Source organism: Heptranchias perlo, chromosome 2 (assembly GCF_035084215.1).
Source record: "Heptranchias perlo isolate sHepPer1 chromosome 2, sHepPer1.hap1, whole genome shotgun sequence".
Lineage (NCBI taxonomy): Eukaryota > Metazoa > Chordata > Chondrichthyes > Hexanchiformes > Hexanchidae > Heptranchias > Heptranchias perlo.
The window spans coordinates 150,431,663-150,452,919 of NC_090326.1; the positions used below are offsets into that span (position 1 = coordinate 150,431,663).

The 21,257-nt window shown below is 41.9% G+C and overlaps 1 long non-coding RNA gene across 2 annotated transcripts in view; it reads left to right on the top strand.

Annotated features, from left to right (window-relative positions):
- The window catches only part of LOC137334533 (uncharacterized), an 86,680-nt gene that overhangs the window by 48,235 nt on the left and 17,188 nt on the right, over positions 1-21,257 (top strand). For both annotated transcript variants that reach the window (XR_010966168.1, XR_010966169.1), the window contains exon 2: positions 19,954-20,092. This is a non-coding gene — a long non-coding RNA (uncharacterized lncRNA). The remainder of the gene's footprint in view (positions 1-19,953; positions 20,093-21,257) is intronic.

Here is a 21,257-nt window from a genome sequence, read left to right on the forward strand (position 1 = left end):
ATTGCAATTATCTGCACTCCATTGTCTATACTCTCAATTATCTACCAGAATTTTTACAGGAATTGGACCTTTGAGTTGGGAATCCAGTGGGAATCGGGACTGCCAGAATTTATTTAAAATAAAATGGAGTAGTTCATTTAAAACTCGTCGAAATGAAGGTTTGGGGACTGCTGATTATCTGCCAATTTCATTGCCCTAGGATTTGCTGGAATGGGGCATCTCACAGCGGGCGCCGTGAATTGGATTATTTTCCTCTCCTCTCCCTTCAGCTCCAATTATTTTTGCGTTGTGAATTGTTGGAAGTGCAAGTTGAAAGCAGCATGGCGAGGTCAAAGGGGCATCTGGGATCTCATAAATGTTGGGTCCAAAGGTCTCTCCTTAATCAATGAAATTGAAGGATAGAGAAAGAAACAGAGTGAATGGTAGAGAAGGAAATAGGGTGAATTAGAATGAAATTAGATACAGAAAGAGAAATAAAAAGAGGGAAAGAAAGATTGGATTAAGAGAGAGAGAGAAGAACGAGACAGAAAGGAAAAGTAATTTATAATTTAAAATTAAGAAATCATGCTAGGAATGATTTTCTACATGCGGGATTGAGACTCCACAGTTTCAATTGTTCCCTTTCTGGGCCTTCGAGTTTGAGTTTCATGTCAGGACCATAAACCTTGTCATTAAAAGGGTCCTTACGACGTGAGATAACAGTTCTAAATATCTGCGGCGAGATTAATTGGTATTTACGGCACAAATCCAGCAACTTCTTGACAATCTCGAGGAGGTTGATACACGGTGAGATACAGTTTTTGTGAGGCTAGCAGCTTTGGCGAGTCCCAACTCACGCCGTATGTCTTCCTCACCATGAATTGCTGGGTTTTCTATGCACTAATAATGGCAAGCGCCATGAACTGGACGTTATTTTGCCAGCAAATTCTGGGCCATTATCTATCAGGGAGGTCCCCTCCATTGTGGAGGAACACGGAGGTCCCATTATAAATTTCAACTGATGCTCCTGCAGCCAAGGATAATCTTCACCTGTCGCATGTGGCGTGTGTGACAAAGCACTGTCAGGTAGACCAGGTTTTAGCATAAGTTTCACGAAAAAGGTCAAGGTGTGAAGGGTTATGGGAAAGGTTAGTCAGTGAGGGTTAAGGATATAAGGAAAACTGCTGAGCACCAATGAGTAGATTTCCCTTATCTGAGTACAGGACTGACATACTTCCTTATCTCTGCCCTTGCAGGGCTGTCTCATTATTTTTGTTTGGTATCTGCTTGCGATGTGATTAACTGCTTCTAACACTATCTTCTGGTGCAAACTGTTTTGACGACCTTTGCTTCTGTCCTGTCTCTCCTGATCTGTCTGGTTTTGTTGGAAGTATATTCCTGATCTGTCAGCTTCTGCTAAATAGATGACTAATGGTCAGGGGTCTTTGGGGAGGAGGGAGGGGGGGTGCTGCTTGCACATTTGCCCAAATTAGGTAAGAGTGATAGGAGCATAGGAACAGGAGTAGGCCATTCAGCCCCTCGAGCCTGTTCCGCCATTCAGTTAGATCATGGCTGATCTGTACCTCAACTCCATTTACCCGCCTTAGCTCCATATCCCTTGATACCTATAAAAAAATCTAGTGATCTTAATCTTGAAAGCTCCAATTGTCCCAGCATCTACAGCCTCTTGGGGCAGAGAATTTCAGATTTCCAATACCCTTTGTGTGAAAAAGTGCTTCCTGATTTCCCTCCTAACTGACCTAGCTCTAATTTTAAGATTATGTCCTCTCGCTCTTGATTCCCTGATCAGAGGGAATAGTTTCTCTGTATCTACCCTATTGAATCCTTTTAACATCCTAAGCTCCTTGATCAGATCATTCCTCAATCTGCTATACTCAAGGGAATTCAAGTCAAGTTTATGCAAGCTGCCCTCATAATTTAGTCCTCTAAGCCTCGGTATCATTCTAGTGAAACAAGAAGGGGTAGGATATATAAGAATGAGGTTTGATAGAGATGTTGAGCAGCTTGAAGTACCTGAACTACAGGTAAGAATGGGAGGGCTGGGTTATCCCAATGAGCTGTTTGTTTGCAGACACATAGACGTATCTATTGTCTGCTTGCTAATTGTAATTGATAATTGAAAGACCTTTGACTGCTGATACCAGAGTCTGAATCTGATTATTATTTGAGATATCAAGACGATGTCTTACAAGCACCGCAGCTTCCAATCTGGTTTCAGAATGTTTGGATGTTCTCAATCTCACTTTCCATAACTGGAATGATTCTCTCAGTGCACGGCAGGGATTAGTGATCCTTGACATTTTTGGAGCCTGTGATAGGATGTAGCAACCCAGTTGGTCTCTTGTGGCAAGGCTGGCCAGCTGCTGACCTATGTACTTTTCCTCAGAGGGTGTAAACATTGTTTAACAATTAATGGACCTCTTTCGTCTTACTGCAACACCAAAGCAGATGCCCCACATTGAAACCTTTTTAAGTTCCAACCTATTAATCATTTTGATCAATAATTTACTGGATGCCATCAAAAGCTCACTATGGTGATGATGCTACCCTCTACAGGATTGCAACTCTCCATCCAAAAGAACTCTGTATCTACTTCTGTCTTCACAAAGGACGACACAAATAACCTGCCAGAAATGTTAGGGAACCAAGGGTCTAGCGAGAGGGAGGAACTGAAGGAAACCAGTATTAGTAAAAAAAAATAGTGCTAGGGAAATTAATGGGGCTAAAGGCTGACAAATCCCCAGGGCCTGATAATCTACATCCCAGAGTACTAAAGGAAGTGGCCCTGGAAATAATGGATGCATTGGTGATCATCTTCCAAAATTCTATTGACTCTGGAACAGTTCTTACAGATTGGAGGGTGGCAAATGTAACCCCACTATTTAAAAAAGGAGGGAGAGAAAAAACAGGGAATTACAGACCAGTTAGCCTAACATCAGTAGTGGGGAAAATGCTAGAGTCTATGATAAAAATGTGATAACAGAACACTTGGAAGGCATTAATGGGATTGGACAAAGTCAGCATGGATTTATGAAAGGGAAATCATGCTTAACAAATCTACTGGAGTTTTTTGAGGATGTAACTAGTAGAATAGATAGGGGAGAACCAGTGGATATGGTGTATTTGGATTTTCAGAAGGCTTTTGATAAGGTCCCACACAAGAGGTTAGTGTGCAAAATTAAAGCACATGGGATTGGGGGGAATATACTGGCATGGATTGAGAATTGGTTGACAGACAGGAAACAGGGAGTAGGAATAAACAGGTCTTTTTCCGGGTGGCAGGCAGTGACTAGTGGGGTACCTCAGGGATCAGTGCTTGGGCCCCAGCTATTCACAATATATATCAATGATTTGGATGAGGGAACTAAATGTAACATTTCCAAGTTTGCAGATGGCACAAAGCTGGTGTGGAATGTAAGCTGTGAGGAGGATGCAAAGAGGCTCTAATGTGATTTAGACAAGTTGGGTGAGTGGGCAAGAACATGGCAGATGCAGTATAATGTGGATAAATGTGAGGTTATCCACTTTGGTTGTAAAAACAGAAAGGCAGATTATTATCTGAATGACGATGGATTGGGAAAAGGGGAGGTGCAATGAGACCTGGGTGTCCTTGTACACCAGTCGCTGAAAGCGAGCATTCAGGTGCAGCAAGCAGTTAGGAAGGCGAATGGTATGTTGGCCTTCATTGCAAGAGGATTTGAGTAAAGGAGCAGGGATGTCTTACTGCAGTTATACAGGGCCTTAGTAAGACCACATCTGGAGCACTGTGTCCACATTTGCAGCTTTAATGATCTGCAAAGTCCATGCAGTTCATCACGCGTCAAATGGGTGTTATTCACTAGAGTTTAGAAGAATGAGAGGTGATGTCATCGAAATATATAAAATTCTAACAGGACCAGACAGACTAGATGCAGGGAGGATGTTCCCGATGGCTGGGGAGTCTAGAACCAGGGGTCACAGTCTCAGGATACGGGGTATGCCATTTAGAACCGAGATGAGGAGAAATTTCTTCTCTGAGGGTGGTGAACCTGTGGAATTCTCTACCACACAAGGCAGTGGAGGCCAAGTCATCAAGAAGGAGATAGATATATGTCTTAATGCTAAAGGGATCAAGGGATATGGGGAAAAAGCGGGAACAGCGTACTGAGTTAGACGATCAGCCATGATCATTTTGAATGGCGGAGCAGGCCCGAAGGGCCGAATGGCCTACTCTTGCTCCTATTTTCTATGTTTCTATGTTTCTACCACCTCTCCTATATAAGGGTCACTAGCATTCAGCTCTTTGGTTTGATAGTCACTCCCAATCTCTGCTGGAGTGGAATAATGAGTAGAAAAGATGTTAGAGCAATAGCAATATACAAGAAAATTTAGCCCTCTGTGTCCACATTTGCAGCTTTAATGATCTGCAAAGTCCATGCACTTCATCACGCCGATTTTTCAGGCGTCGAGTGGGTGTTATAGAGATGAATTTTGTGGAGTAATCATTCGCACCTGATCTCCACCGGAAGTGTGTTGACTGCCATATTGGTCCAGGTAACAATTAGTCATCCTAGGCGCCCAACTGAAATAATCCTTCAGCCAATTAAAATACTCAAGGGGACAGTGTATAATGTAACACCTGAAGGCAGTACATAATGTAATACCTGAGGGCAATATATAGTGTTACACTAGAGGACAGTGTACAATATAGCACTAGAGAACAGGGTATAATGTAACACTAGAGGACAGTGTATAATGTAACACTTCAGACAGTATATAATGTAACACTAGAGGACAGTGTATAATGTAACGCTATAGAACAGGGTATAATGTAACTCTAGAGGACAGGGTATAATGTTACATTATACCCTGTTCTATAGTGTAACATAGAGGACAGTGTTTAATGTCACACTAGAAAACAGGGTATAATGTAACACTCTACAGCAGGGTATAATGCAACACTGGAAGATAGTGTATAATGTAAGACTTGAAACAGTATACAATGTAATACTATAGAACAAGGTATAATGTAACACTAGAGGACAGTGTATAATGTAACACCAGAAAACAGGGAATAATGTAACACTAGAGGACAGTGTATAATGTAACGCTATAGAACAGGGTATAATGTACCACCAGAGGACAGTGTATTATGTAACATTTGAAACACTATACAATGTAACACTATAGAACAAGGTATAATGTAACACCAGAAAACAGGGAATAATGTAACACTAGAGGACAGTGTATCATGTAACGCTATAGAACAGTGTATCATGTAACGCTAGACGACAGTGTATAATGTAACTCTAGAGGACAGGGTATGATGTAACACTCGAGGACAGGGTATGATGTAACACTCGAGGACAGTGTATGATGTAACACTCGAGGACAGTGTATAGTGTAACACTCGAGGACAGTGTATAGTGTAACACTCGAGGACAGTGTATAGTGTAACACTCGAGGACAGTGTATAGTGTAACACTCGAGGACAGTGTATGATGTAACTCTAGAGGACAGTGTATGATGTAACACTCGAGGACAGTGTATAATGTAACACTCGAGGACAGTGTATGATGTAACACTCGAGGACAGTGTATGATGTAACACCGGAGGACAGTGTATGATGTAACACCGGAGGACAGTGTATGATGTAACACCGGAGGACAGTGTATGATGTAACACCGGAGGACAGGGTATGATGTAACACCGGAGGACAGGGTATGATGTAACACCGGAGGACAGGGTATGATGTAACACCGGAGGACAGTGTATGATGTAACACCGGAGGACAGTGTATGATGTAACACCGGAGGACAGTGTATGATGTAACACCGGAGGACAGGGTATGATGTAACACCAGAGGACGGTGTATAATGTAACACCAGAGGACGGTGTATGATGTAACACCAGAGGACGGTGTATGATGTAACACTAGAGGACGGTGTATGATGTAACACTAGAGGACGGTGTATAATGTAACACTAGAGGACAGTTTATAATGTAACACTACAGTATGGTTTGTAATGTAATACCAGACAACCGTGTATAATGTGATAAAAACAGAAAATGCTGGAAATACTCAGCAGGTCAAGCAGCATTTGTGGAGCGAGAAATAGAGTTAATGTTTCAGGTCAATGACCTTTCGTCAGAACTGGGAGAAGTTAGAGATTTAACAGTTTTTAAGTCAGTATTGCACCAGGGAAAGGGGGGCGAGGTGGGGTGTGGGTGTGGGTGGGGGGACGTTGTGGGGTGGGGGTTGGGATGGGGGTGGGGGGAAGTTGTGGGGTGGGGGTAGGTTGGGGTGGGGGGAAGTTGTGGGGTGGGGGTGGGTTGGGGTGGAAAGAGGAAAGAACAGTGATAGGATGGAGGGCAGGAGTGATTAAATGACAAAAGGGATGTTGGTGCAAGGCAAAGGGGGGTGGTAATGGGACAAACAAAGAAACAAAAGATGGGTCTCGAGGAATTGTAAATGGCAAAACAGAACCATTACTAACACCTGCTGTCCGATAAAAAGGGGAGCAGTGGTTATGATCTGAAGTTATTGAAATCAATGTTGAGTCTGGAAGGTTGTAAAGTGCCTAAACGAAAGATGAGATACGGTTCCCCAAGCTTCTGCTGAGCTTCATTGTAACAATGTAGGAAGCCGAGGTCAGAGTGGGAGTGGGACGGAGAATTAAAATAGCAAATGACCGGCAGGCCAGGGTTAGGCTTGCGGACTGAACAGAGATGTTCAGCAAAGCGATCACCCAGTCTGCGTTTGGTCTCCCCAATGTAGAGGAGACTGCATCGTGAGCAGCAAATACACTAAATTGAAGGAAGTACAAGTAAACTGCTGTTTCACCTCGAAAGAGTGTTTGTGGCCCAGGATAGTGAGAAGGGAGATGGGGAAAGGGCAGGTGTCACATCTCTTACCCTTGCATGGGAAGGTTCCATGGGAAGGGGAAGTGTATAATGTAACAATAGAAAACAGGGTATAATATCGCACTACAGTGTATAATATAGCACTCGAGGAAATTGTATAATATAGCACTAGAGTACAGTGTATAATATAACACTCGAATACAATCTACAATGTAACACTCGAGGACAGTGTATAATGTAACACTCGAGGACAGTGTATGATGTAACACTCGAGGACAGTGTATGATGTAACACCGGAGGACAGTGTATGATGTAACACCGGAGGACAGTGTATGATGTAACACCGGAGGACAGTGTATGATGTAACACCGGAGGACAGTGTATGATGTAACACCGGAGGACAGGGTATGATGTAACACCGGAGGACAGGGTATGATGTAACACCGGAGGACAGGGTATGATGTAACACCGGAGGACAGTGTATGATGTAACACCGGAGGACAGTGTATGATGTAACACCGGAGGACAGTGTATGATGTAACACCGGAGGACAGTGTATGATGTAACACCGGAGGACAGGGTATGATGTAACACCAGAGGACGGTGTATAATGTAACACCAGAGGACGGTGTATGATGTAACACCGGAGGACAGTGTATGATGTAACACCGGAGGACAGTGTATGATGTAACACCGGAGGACAGTGTATGATGTAACACCAGAGGACGGTGTATAATGTAACACCAGAGGACGGTGTATGATGTAACACCAGAGGACGGTGTATGATGTAACACCAGAGGACGGTGTATGATGTAACACCAGAGGACGGTGTATGATGTAACACTAGAGGACGGTGTATGATGTAACACTAGAGGACGGTGTATAATGTAACACTAGAGGACAGTTTATAATGTAACACTACAGTATGGTTTGTAATGTAATACCAGACAACCGTGTATAATGTGATAAAAACAGAAAATGCTGGAAATACTCAGCAGGTCAAGCAGCATTTGTGGAGCGAGAAATAGAGTTAATGTTTCAGGTCAATGACCTTTCGTCAGAACTGGGAGAAGTTAGAGATTTAACAGTTTTTAAGTCAGTATTGCACCAGGGAAAGGGGGGCGAGGTGGGGTGTGGGTGTGGGTGGGGGGACGTTGTGGGGTGGGGGGAAGTTGTGGGGTGGGGGTAGGTTGGGGTGGGGGAAGTTGTGGGGTGGGGGTGGGTTGGGGTGGAAAGAGGAAAGAACAGTGATAGGATGGAGGGCAGGAGTGATTAAATGACAAAAGGGATGTTGGTGCAAGGCAAAGGGGGGTGGTAATGGGACAAACAAAGAAACAAAAGATGGGTCTCGAGGAATTGTAAATGGCAAAACAGAACCATTACTAACACCTGCTGTCCGATAAAAAGGGGAGCAGTGGTTATGATCTGAAGTTATTGAAATCAATGTTGAGTCTGGAAGGTTGTAAAGTGCCTAAACGAAAGATGAGATACGGTTCCCCAAGCTTCTGCTGAGCTTCATTGTAACAATGTAGGAAGCCGAGGTCAGAGTGGGAGTGGGACGGAGAATTAAAATAGCAAATGACCGGCAGGCCAGGGTTAGGCTTGCGGACTGAACAGAGATGTTCAGCAAAGCGATCACCCAGTCTGCGTTTGGTCTCCCCAATGTAGAGGAGACTGCATCGTGAGCAGCAAATACACTAAATTGAAGGAAGTACAAGTAAACTGCTGTTTCACCTCGAAAGAGTGTTTGTGGCCCAGGATAGTGAGAAGGGAGATGGGGAAAGGGCAGGTGTCACATCTCTTACCCTTGCATGGGAAGGTTCCATGGGAAGGGGAAGTGTATAATGTAACAATAGAAAACAGGGTATAATATCGCACTACAGTGTATAATATAGCACTCGAGGAAATTGTATAATATAGCACTAGAGTACAGTGTATAATATAACACTCAAATACAATCTACAATGTAACACTGAAGGACAGTGTATAATGCAGCACTAGAGGACAGTATATAATGTAACACCAGAGGGCAGTGTATAATGTAATTTTAAAGCACAGTGTGTAAATGTATCACCAGGTGACTGAGTAATGTAACACTATAGGGAACTGTACAATGTAATAAAGTGTGGTGTGTAAATGTATCATTAGTAATGAAATGTGATATTAATGTACAATGTGTAATATAGCATCAGCAGACATTTTGTGGTGTAACACTAGAAGGCAGTGTATAATATAGCACTAGAGTACAGTGTATAATATAGCACTAGAGTACAGTGTATAATATAGCACTAGAGTACAGTGTATAATATAGCACTAGAGTACAGTGTATAATATAGCACTAGAGTACAGTGTATAATATAGCACTAGAGTACAGTGTATAATATAGCACTAGAGTACAGTGTATAATGTAGCACTAGAGTAGTGTATAATATAGCACTAGAGTACAGTGTATAATATAGCACTAGAGTACAGTGTATAATATAACACTAGAGTACAGTGTATAATATAGCACTAGAGTACAGTGTATAATATAACACTAGAGTACAGTGTATAATATAACACTAGAGTACAGTGTATAATATAACACTAGAGTACAGTGTATAATATAGCACTAGAGTACAGTGTATAATATAGCACTAGAGTACAGTGTATAATGTAGCACTGGAGGACAGTGTATAATGTAGCACTGGAGGACAGTGTGTAATGTAGCACTGGAGGACAGTGTGTAATGTAGTACTGGAGGACAGTGTATAATATAGCACTAGAGGACAGTGTATAATATAGCACTAGAGTACAGTGTATAATATAACACTAGAGTACAGTGTATAATATAACACTAGAGTACAGTGTATAATATAGCACTAGAGTACAGTGTATAATATAGCACTAGAGTACAGTGTATAATATAGCACTAGAGGACAGTGTATAATATAGCACTAGAGGACAGTGTATAATATAGCACTAGAGGACAGTGTATAATGTAGCACTGGAGGACAGTGTATAATGTAGCACTGGAGGACAGTGTATAATGTAGCACTGGAGGACAGTGTGTAATGTAGCACTGGAGGACAGTGTGTAATGTAGTACTGGAGGACAGTGTATAATATAGCACTAGAGGACAGTGTATAATATAGCACTAGAGGACAGTGTATAATGTAGCACTGGAGGACAGTGTGTAATGTAGCACTGGAGGACAGTGTGTAATGTAGCACTGGAGTACAGTGTGTAATGTAGCACTGGAGTACAGTGTGTAATGGAATGCTAGAGTACAGTGTATAATATTGCAATAGAGGACAGTGTATAATATTGCAATAGAGGACAGTGTATAATATTGCAATAGAGGACAGTGTATAATATTGCAATAGAGGACAGTGTATAATATTGCAATAGAGGACAGTGTATAATATTGCAATAGAGGACAGTGTATAATATAGCACTAGAGGACAGTGTATAATATAGCACTAGAGGACAGTGTATAATATAGCACTAGAGGACAGTGTATAATATAGCACTAGAGGACAGTGTCTTGAGGAGTGTACATATTACAGAGAGGGAGGTGCTGGAAGTCTTAACGCGCATCAAGGTAGATAAATCTCCGGGACCTGATGAAATGTATCCCAGGACGTTATGGGAGGTTAGGGAGGAAATTGCGGGTCCCCTAGCAGAGATATTTGAATCATCCACCGCTACAGGTGAGGTGCCTGAAGATTGGAGGGTAGCAAATGTTGTGCCTTTGTTTAAGAAGGGCGGCAGGGAAAAGCCTGGGAACTACAGACCAGTGAGCCTGACATCTGTAGTGGGTAAGTTGTTAGAGGGTATTCTGAGGGACAGAATCTACAGGCATTTGGAGAGGCAGGGACTAATTAGGAACAGTCAGCATGGTTTTGTGAGAGGAAAATCATGTCTCACGAATTTGATTGAGTTTTTTGAAGGGGTAACCAAGAAGATAGATGAGGGCTGTGCAGTAGACGTGGTCTACATGGACTTCAGCAAAGCATTTGACAAGGTACCGCATGGTAGGTTGTTACATAAGGTTAAATCTCATGGGATCCAAGGTGAGGTAGCCAATTGGATACAAAATTGGCTTGACGACAGAAGACAGAGGGTGGTTGTCGAGGGTTGTTTTTCAAACTGGATGCCTGTGTCCAGCGGTGTGCCTCAGGGATCGGTGCTGGGTCCGCTGTTATTTGTTATTTATATTAATGATTTGGATGAGAATTTAGGAGGCATGGTTAGTAAGTTTGCAGATGACACCAAGATTGGTGGCATTGTGGACAGTGAAGAAGGTTATCTAGGATTGCAACGGGATCTTGATAAATTGGGCCAGTGGGCCGATGAATGGCAGATGGAGTTTAATTTAGATAAATGTGAGGTGATGCATTTTGGTAGATCGAATCGGGCCAGGACCTACTCCGTTAATGGTAGGGCGTTGGGGAGAGTTATAGAACAAAGAGATCTAGGAGTACAGATTCATAGCTCCTTGAAAGTGGAGTCACAGGTGGATAGGGTGGTGAAGAAGGCATTCAGCATGCTTGGTTTCATTGGTCAGAACATTGAATGCAGGAGTTGGGATGTCTTGTTGAAGTTGTACAGGGCATTGGTGAGGCCACACTTGGAGTACTGTGTACAGTTCTGGTCACCCTATTATAGAAAGGATATTATTAAACTAGAAAGAGTGCAGAAAAGATTTACTAGGATGCTACCGGGACTTGATGGTTTGACTTACAGGGAGAGGTTAGACAGACTGGGACTTTATTCCCTGGAGAGTAGGAGGTTAAGGGGTGATCTTATAGAAGTCTATAAAATAATGAGGGGCATAGATAAGGTCGATAGTCAAAATCTTTTCCCAAAGGTAGGGGAGTCTATAACGAGGGGGCACAGATTTAAGGTGAGAGGGGAGAGATACAAAAGGATCCAGAGGGGCAATTTTTTCACTCAAAGGGTGGTGAGTGTCTGGAACGAGCTGCCAGAGGCAGTAGTAGAGGCGGGTACAATTTTGTCTTTTAAAAAGCATTTGGACAGTTACATGGGGAAGATGGGTATCGAGGGATATGGGCCAAGTGCAGGCAATTGGGACTAGCTTAGTGGTATAAACTGGGCGACATGGACATGTTGGGCCGAAGGGCCTGTTTCCATGTTGTAACTTCTATGATTCTATGATTCTATGATAATATAGCACTAGAGGACAGTGTATAATATAGCACTAGAGGACAGTGTATAATATAGCACTAGAGGACAGTGTATAATATAGCACTAGAGGACAGTGTATAATGTAGCACTAGAGGACAGTGTATAATGTAGCACTAGAGGACAGTGTATAATGTAGCACTAGAGGACAGTGTATAATGTAGCACTGGAGGACAGTGTGTAATGTAGCACTGGAGGACAGTGTGTAATGTAGCACTGGAGTACAGTGTGTAATGTAGCACTGGAGTACTGTATAATAAAATGCTAGAGTACAGTGTATAATATTGCAATAGAGTACAGTGTATAATATTGCAATAGAGTACAGTGTATAATATAGCACTAGAGGACAGTGTATAATATAGCACTAGAGGACAGTGTATAATATAGCACTACAGGACAGTGTATAATATAGCAGTAGAGGACAGTGTATAATATTGCACTAGAGGACAGTGTATAATATAGCACTAGAGGACAGTGTATAATATAGCAGTAGAGGACAGTGTATAATATTGCAATAGAGGACAGTGTTTAATATAGCACTAGAGGACAGTGTATAATATTGCAATAGAGGACAGTGTATAATATAGCACTAGAGGACAGTGTATAATATTGCACTAGAGGACAGTGTATAATATAGCAGTAGAGGACAGTGTATAATATTGCACTAGAGGACAGTGTATAATATTGCACTAGAGGACAGTGTATAATATTGCACTAGAGGACAGTGTATAATATAGCACTAGAGGACAGTGTATAATATTGCACTAGAGGACAGTGTATAATATTGCAATAGAGGACAGTGTATAATATAGCACTAGAGGACAGTGTATAATATAGCAGTAGAGGACAGTGTATAATATTGCAATAGAGGACAGTGTATAATATAGCACTAGAGGACAGTGTATAATATAGCACTAGAGGACAGTGTATAATATAGCAGTAGAGGACAGTGTATTATATTGCAATAGAGGACAGTGTATAATATAGCACTAGAGGACAGTGTATAATATAGCACTAGAGGACAGTGTATAATATTGCAATAGAGGACAGTGTATAATATAGCACTAGAGGACAGTGTATAATATAGCAGTAGAGGACAGTGTATAATATTGCACTAGAGGACAGTGTATAATATAGCACTAGAGGACAGTGTATAATATTGCACTAGAGGACAGTGTATAATATAGCACTAGAGGACAGTGTATAATATAGCACTGGAGGACAGTGTATAATATTGCACTAGAGGACAGTGTATAATATAGCACTAGAGGACAGTGTATAATATAGCACTAGAGGACAGTGTATAATATAGCACTAGAGGACAGTGTATAATATAGCACTAGAGGACAGTGTATAATATAGCACTAGAGGACAGTGTATAATATAGCACTAGAGGACAGTGTATAATATAGCACTAGAGGACAGTGTATAATATAGCACTAGAGGACAGTGTATAATGTAGCACTAGAGGACAGTGTATAATATAGCACTAGAGGACAGTGTATAATATAGCACTAGAGGACAGTGTATAATATAGCACTAGAGGACAGTGTATAATATAGCACTAGAGGACAGTGTATAATATAGCACTAGAGGACAGTGTATAATATAGCACTAGAGGACAGTGTATAATATAGCACTAGAGGACAGTGTATAATATAGCACTAGAGTACAGTGTGTAATATAGCACTGGAGGACAGTGTGTAATGTAGCACTAGAGGACAGTGTATAATATAGCACTAGAGGACAGTGTATAATGTAGCACTAGAGGACAGTGTATAATATAGCACTAGAGGACAGTGTATAATATAGCACTAGAGTACAGTGTATAATATAGCACTAGAGGACAGTGTATAATATAGCACTCGAGGACAGTGTATAATATAGCACTAGAGGACAGTGTATAATATAGCACTAGAGGACAGTGTATAATATAGCACTAGAGGACAGTGTATAATATAGCACTAGAGGACAGTGTATAATATAGCACTAGAGGACAGTGTATAATATAGCACTACAGGACAGTGTATAATATAGCACTACAGGACAGTGTATAATATAGCACTAGAGGACAGTGTATAATATAGCACTAGAGGACAGTGTATAATGTAGCACTAGAGGACAGTGTATAATGTAGCACTAGAGGACAGTGTATAATGTAGCACTAGAGGACAGTGTATAATATAGCACTAGAGGACAGTGTATAATATAGCACTAGAGGACAGTGTATAATATAGCAGTAGAGGACAGTGTATAATATTGCAATAGAGTACAGTGTATAATATAGCACTACAGGACAGTGTATAATATAGCACTAGAGGACAGTGTATAATATTGCACTAGAGGACAGTGTATAATATAGCACTAGAGGACAGTGTATAATATAGCACTAGAGGACAGTGTATAATATAGCACTAGAGGACAGTGTATAATATAGCACTAGAGGACAGTGTATAATATAGCACTAGAGGACAGTGTATAATATAGCACTAGAGGACAGTGTATAATATAGCACTACAGGACAGTGTATAATATAGCACTAGAGGACAGTGTATAATATAGCACTAGAGGACAGTGTATTATATAGCACAAACAGCAGTGTAAAATACAACACTAGAGGATAGTGTATAATACCAAAACTGAGAGGATATCCTTATCAGGATAGGCTGAAGAGGCTGGGACTCTTTTCTCTAGAAAAGAGAAGGCTGAGGGGTGACTTGATGGGCGGTCTTTAAGATAATGAAAGGATTTGATCGAGAAAATGTATCCACTTGTGGGGGAGTCAAAAACTAGAGGTCATAAATATAAAATAGTCACTAATACATGCAATAGGGAATTCAGGAGAAACATCTTTACCCAAAGAGTGGTAAGAATGTGGAACGTGCTACCACAAGGAGTAGTTGAGGCAAATAGCATAGATGCATTTAAGGGGATCTAGATAAGCACATAAGGGTGAAAGGAATAGAAGGATATCCTGATAGGGTTAGATGAAGTAGGGAGGGTGGAGGCTCATGTGGAGCATGAATGCTGGCATACACCAGCTGGGCTGAATGGCCTGTTTGTGTGCTGTAGTTTCGATGTAACTCAAGGTAACTAGAGGACAGTGAACAATGCAGCACTAGAGGACAATATATAATGTAACACTAGAGGACAGTATATAATGTAACACTAATATTAAAGTAGTGTGTAATGTAGCACTAGAGGACAGTGTATAATATAGCAAAAGCAAAATCCTGCAGATGCTGGAAATCTAAAATAAAAACAGAAAATGCTGGAAATACTCAGCAAGTGAGGCAGCATCTGTGGAGAAAAAAACAGAGTTAACGTTTCAGGTCGAAGACCTTTCATCAGAACTGGAAGATGTTAAAGAGTTAAACTTTTTAAGCAAGTACAGAGCCAGGGAAAGGGGGGAGGGAGGGGTGGGGAGGAAAGAACAACAGGGAAGGTCTGTGATAGGGTAGAGGGCAGGAGTGATTAAATGACAAAAGGGATGATGGTGCAAGACAAGGAGGGTGGTAATGGGACAGGTTAAGAAACAAAAGATTGGTCAGGAGTAGCTGTGAATGGCAACAGCAGAACCATTTCTCTTTAACATCTTCCAGTTCTGACGAAAGGTCTTCGACCTGAAATGTTAACTCTGTTTCTTTCTCCACAGATGCTGCCTGACCTGCTGAGCCTCTCCAGCATTTTCTGTGTGTCTAATATAGCACTGGAGGACAGTATATAATGTAACACTAGAGGGCAGTATATAATGCAACATTAAAGTATGATGTGTAAATGTAGTACATCACTAGCTGACAGTGAGCAATGTAACTCTAGAGGACAGTGTATAATGTAATTTTAAAGTGTGGTGCGTAAATTTATCACTAGCTTACAGTGAGTAATGTAACACTATAGGGAACTGTACAATGTAATATTAAAGTGTGGTGTGTAAATGTATCACTAGCAATGTAATGTCATATTAATGTACAGTGTGTAATATAACACTAGAGGACAGTGTATAATGTACAAGTAGTGTACACTATATAATGTACCACTAGAGTACAGAGAACAATATAGCACTAGAGGACAGTGTATAATATAGCACTAGAGGACAGTTTGTAATATAACACAAGAGACAGTGTATAATGTAGTGCTAGAGTACAGTGTATTATGTAGCATTAGAGGACAATGTATAAGGTAACACTAGAGCACAATGTATAACGTAAAACTAGAGGGCAGTGTATAATATAGCACTAGGGTACAGTGTAAAATAAAGCACTAGAGTAAATGGTATAGTATAGCACTAGAGCACTGTGTATAATGTAGCACTATAGTACAGTGTATAATATAGCACTGGAGGACAGTGCATATTCTCGCACGAGAAGATAGTGTATAATGTAGCACTAGAGGTAAGTGTATAACATAGTACTAGAAGAGAGTATATAATATAGCACTAGAGGTAAGTTTATAATATCGTACTAGAAGAGAGTGTATAATATAGCACTAGAGGTAAGTTTATAATACAGCACCAGGGAACAGAGTATAATGTAGCACTAGAGGATAGTGTATAATGTAGCACTAGAGGATAGTGTATAATGTAGCACTAGAGGATAGTGTATAATGTAGCACTAGAGGATAGTGTATAATGTAGCACTAGAGGATAGTGTATAATGTAGCACTAGAGGATAGTGTATAATGTAGCACTAGAGGATAGTGTATAATGTAGCACTAGAGGTAAGTGTATAATGTAGCACTAGAGGTAAGTGTATAGAGTAGCACTAGAGGATCATTTATAATATAGCACTAGGGGATCATTTATAATATAGCACTAGGGGATCATTTATAATATAGCACTGGGGTAATTGTGCAATATATACAGTATGTAATATAGAGGTTGGGGTATATTGTAGCACTAGATTTAAGTGTATAATATTGCACTAGAGATAAGTTTATAATAGAGCACTCGAGGACAGTGTGTAATGTTGCACAAGAGGCATTAACATGCAGGTATAGAATGTAATTAGGAAGGCAAATGGTATGTTAGCCTTTATTGCAAGGGGGTTTAGTATAAGAGTAAGGAAGTCTTGCTCCAATTATATAGGGCTCTGGTGAGACCACAGCTGGAGTACTGTGTACAGTTTTGGTCTCCTTACCTAAGGAATGATATACTTATCTTAAAGAGGGTGCAATGAAGGTTCAATAGATTGATTCCTGAGATGAGAAAGTTGTCCTATGAGGATAGATTGAGTAGAATGGGCCTATATTCTCTGGAGCTTAGAAGAATCAGAGGTCATTCTCATTGAAATATATAAAATTCTTCGAGGGTTTGACAGGGTAGATGCTGAGAGGCTGTTTCCCCTGGCTGGAGAGTCTAGAACTAGAGGTCATAGTCTCAGGATAAGGGGTCGGCCATTTAGGACTGAGATGAGGAGGAATTTCTTCACTCAGAGAGTTGTGAATCTTTGGAATTCTCTACCCCAGAGGGCTGTGGATGCTGTGTCGTTGAGTATATTCAAGATTGAGATCGATCGTTTTTTGGACACTAAGGGAATCAAGGGATATGGGGATAAGGCGGGAAAGTGGAGTTGAGGTAGAAGATCAACCATGATCTTATTGAATGGCAGAGCAGGCTCACGGGGCCATATGGCCTACTCATGCTCCTATTTCTTATGTTCTTATGTCCTTAGGACAATGTATAATATAGCATTAGAGGACAGCGTATAATGTAACACTAGCTGACAGTGAATGATGTAGCACTAGAGGACAGTTTATAATGTAGTACTAGAGGATAGTATATATTATAACACCATAGGACAGTGTATAATGTAATATTAAAGCTCAGTGTGTAAATGTATCACTAGCTGACAGTGAGTAATATAACACTATAGGGACGTATATAATGTAATATTAAAGTGCATCGTGTAAATGTATCACTAGCGGACAGTGAGTAATGTAACACCAGAAGGCAGCGTATAATGTAATAGTAATGTACAGTGTGTTATGTAGCACCAGCAGACAGTTTGTGATGTAAAGCTAGAGGGCAGTGAGTAATATAGCACTATAATATCATGTGTATGGAGCACTAGAAGGCAGTGTATAATGTAATGTTAAAGTACAATGTTTAATGTAACAATAGAGGGCAGTGTATAATGTGATATTAAAGTAAAGTGTGTGAAGTAATATTAAAGTACAGTGTGTAAATCTATCATTAGCAGATATTGTGTAATGTAACACCTAGAGGGCAGTGTATAATGTAATACTAAAGTACAGTGTGTATTATAACACTAGAGGGCAGTGTATAATGTAATACTAAAGTACAGTGTGTAAATGTATCACTAGCAAACAGCGTGTAATGTAACACTAGATGGCAGTTTATAATGTGAAATTAAATCACAGTATGTAACGTAACACCAGAAGACAGTGAATAATGTAGCACTAGAGGACAGTGCATAATGTAAAACCAGATGACTGAATAAAGTAGCATTAGAGGACAGTATATAATGCAACACTAGACGATAGTGTATAATCTGATATTAAAGTGCAGAGTATAAATGTATAACTAGCAGACAATGAGTAACGTAACACTAGATGGCAGTCTATAACGTAATATTAATGTACAGTATGTATTGTAGCAGACAGTTTGTAATGTAACACTAGAGATCATGTATAGGGTAGTGCTAGAGGACAGTGTATGATATAACACCAGAGGAGCGTGTATAATATAGCACTGGAGTACAGTATAGAAGGTAACACTATAGAAGGTAATATTAAAGTAAATGTGTAATGTAACTCTCGAGGGCAGTGTATAATGTAATACTAAAGTGCAGTGTGTAACATAACACTAGAGGGCAGTGTATAATATAATAAAATATAGTGTGTAATGCAACACGGTAATGCAGTGTACAATGTAATATTAAAGTACAGTAATATAGCACTAGAGTACAGTGTATAACATAGCACTAGAGGAAAGTGTGTATTGTAGCAGTAGAGTACAATGGATAATGGCTCGGAATTTGGTGTTAGAGACGGGGACCCTCAGCTCTTTTAAAAAGTACCTGGACCTGCACCTAAAGTGCTGTAAGCTGCAGGGCTATGGATCGGGTGCTGGAAGGTGGGATTAGAATGGGCACCTGGTTGTTCTTCGAGCCGGCACCGACACGATGGGCCGAATGGCCCCCTTCTGTGCTGTATCTTTTCTATGGTTCTAATTTGCTCCAAAAATAACAGAGAGCTGAACAGCACTCACCATTATTTAATGGCAAATGGAAGATCAACCCCTGGCGAGCATGCAGTCAAATGTGTAAATCTGAAAGTTTCCCTTGGAGATTCCCTGCTGGTCTAAAGCTGCGTGGGAAGGACAGCTCACCGGTGAAATGAATGAACCCCCACAAAGTTGCTGCACTACTTAGCTGGAAACAAACCAATCCACACAGAAAAAGGTACACTGGGTTTTTTAGGTCTAAACTAACTTATAATGGTGTGGTAAGTCTTAATGACTGCCAAACAACCTCTCTGGCACTGAAAATTAACTTTAAAAATGTGGCGTCTCATTTCTTCTGATTTTAATTGTTGTTGGAGATTTAAAACAATTTTTAATTATTTTTATTTCTTTATAGGGAGTGGTGGAGGCAGATTCAATCGTGGCCTTTAAAAGGGAACTGGATAAGTACTTGAAACGAAAAAATGTGCAGGGCTACGGGGATAGGGCGGGGGAGTGGGTCTAGCTGGATTGCTCGTGCGTAGAGCTGGCATAGACTCAATGGGCCGAATGGCCTCCTTCCATGCTGTAACCTTTCTATGATTCTACTTTTTACCTCTGACTCTTTTATCTCTGTCTTCGAAGTCAATATTTCTTACCCTCTCTTTAATTTGCTCTCTTTAACCGATTTTACATTGAATTTACTGTTGTAACTTTCACTTCCTGGTTCTGTGTCTGCGCAGCTTTTCAAGGATGCTTCAGTCTGATTGGTTGAGGAGACAGAGCTCACACAGCTCACCGATGCCCGGGAGAGGACGCTGCACTTTTTGCAGCTCCCCATTAGAGGAAGTTCCCGCACTAAAGCCTATGGATCGTTTGTGGGTAAGTTTAAATCTAATGAGCAGCTGATGCCGTTCGTTCAATGCTCAGGGCAAATTCCAGGCCATTATAGCACTAGATGATAGTGTATAACATAGCACTAGAATACAAAGTATAATGTAACTATAGAGGACAGTGTATGTTATAGTACTAGAGTACAGTATAAAGTAACATTAGAATACAGTGTATATTGGAATACTGGAGGGCAGTGTGTATTGGAATACTGGAGGGCAGTGTGTATTGGAATACTGGAGGGCAGTGTATACTGGAATACTGGAGGGCAGTGTGTAGCGGGACACTGGAGGGCAGTGTATACTGGAATACTGGAGGGCAGTGTGTAGCGGGACACTGGGGGGCAGTGTGTAGCGGGACACTGGGGGGCAGTGTGTAGCGGGACACTGGGGGGCAGTGTGTAGCGGGACACTGGGGGGCAGTGTGTAGCGGGACACTGGGGGGCAGTGTGTAGCGGGACACTGGGGGGCAGTGTGTAGCGGGACACTGGAGGGCAGTGTGTAGCGGGACACTGGGGGGCAGTGTGTAGCGGGACACTGGGGGGCAGTGTGTAGCGGGACACTGGGGGGCAGTGTGTAGCGGGACACTGGGGGGCAGTGTGTAGCGGGACACTGGGGGGCAGTGTGTAGCGGGACACGGGGGGGCAGTGTGTAGCGGGACACTGGGGGGCAGTGTGTAGCGGGACACTGGAGGGCAGTGTGTAGCGGGACACTGGGGGGCAGTGTGTAGCGGGACACGGGGGGGGCAGTGTGTAGCGGGACACTGGGGGGCAGTGTGTAGCGGGACACTGGGGGGCAGTGTGTAGCGGGACACTGGAGGGCAGTGTGTAGCGGGACACTGGGGGGCAGTGTGTAGCGGGACACTGGGGGGCAGTGTGTAGCGGGACACTGGGGGGCAGTGTGTAGCGGGACACTGGAGGGCAGTGTGTAGCGGGACACTGGGGGGCAGTGTGTAGCGGGACACTGGGGGGCAGTGTGTAGCGGGACACTGGAGGGCAGTGTGTAGCGGGACACTGGGGGGCAGTGTGTAGCGGGACACTGGGGGGCAGTGTGTAGCGGGACACTGGGGGGCAGTGTGTAGCGGGACACGGGGGGGCAGTGTGTAGCGGGACACTGGGGGGCAGTGTGTAGCGGGACACTGGGGGGCAGTGTGTAGC